The following is a 789-nucleotide window of genomic DNA, read 5'->3' on the forward strand; positions in this document are numbered from 1 at the left end:
CCTCCCCCTCCTTCCTCTTCTTCTTCTGCTTCGCCCTTATTATTATGACTATTATCAATTATTATATCACTAAGTGTGCATAGCAAGGCAAACATGACACAGAACACTCACACATCACTCTTTTCACCAGTACGTCCCCCGATCCACATTCCAATTGGATTTGTGTACATAAGCCAGCAACCATATGGCACGAGATTTTCGGTCTAGCGAGATGCCATCGACCGGTACCCTGTCCGCACTACACTATGTTACCTTTGTCGACATTTGGAGATAGGTACCAGTATATTCAGACTTCCGTCACGTAAGTACGTGTATATACGTGCTTTATGGGAGCGTTTGAAAATTCGCGAATCCCAAGATGGCGGGTACACGTGTGCTGTTCAATTACGATTTTATAGCCTATAACAGCAAAAACCTGTAATATATTCACGCAGGAGTAATCAGTAATATATGTACGCAGTCAGGTCTGAATTTATCATTTTTCGNCACGCGCACGTCGCACGCGCACGCGCACGCGCACACGCACACGCACACACACACACGCACACACGCACACACGCACGCACGCACGCACGCACACACACATATGAAGGCGTTAAATAAAAATCCATGGAAAAATCTCCCTAAACATATAATTGAATTAGTCATTACTAACCAGACAGTTACATTGACCCTTCAACCACAACTTCATGAAAAAAAAACACTGCACAAAAAAACGACTGCTTAAAAATAGTCGACGAAAAATCGTGCTTTTTCGTCGTTTCAGAAATCGGACGTAAATGAAATGAA

Source organism: Priapulus caudatus, unplaced genomic scaffold (genome assembly GCF_000485595.1).
Source record: "Priapulus caudatus unplaced genomic scaffold, Priapulus_caudatus-5.0.1 Scaffold1718, whole genome shotgun sequence".
NCBI lineage: Eukaryota > Metazoa > Priapulida > Priapulimorpha > Priapulimorphida > Priapulidae > Priapulus > Priapulus caudatus.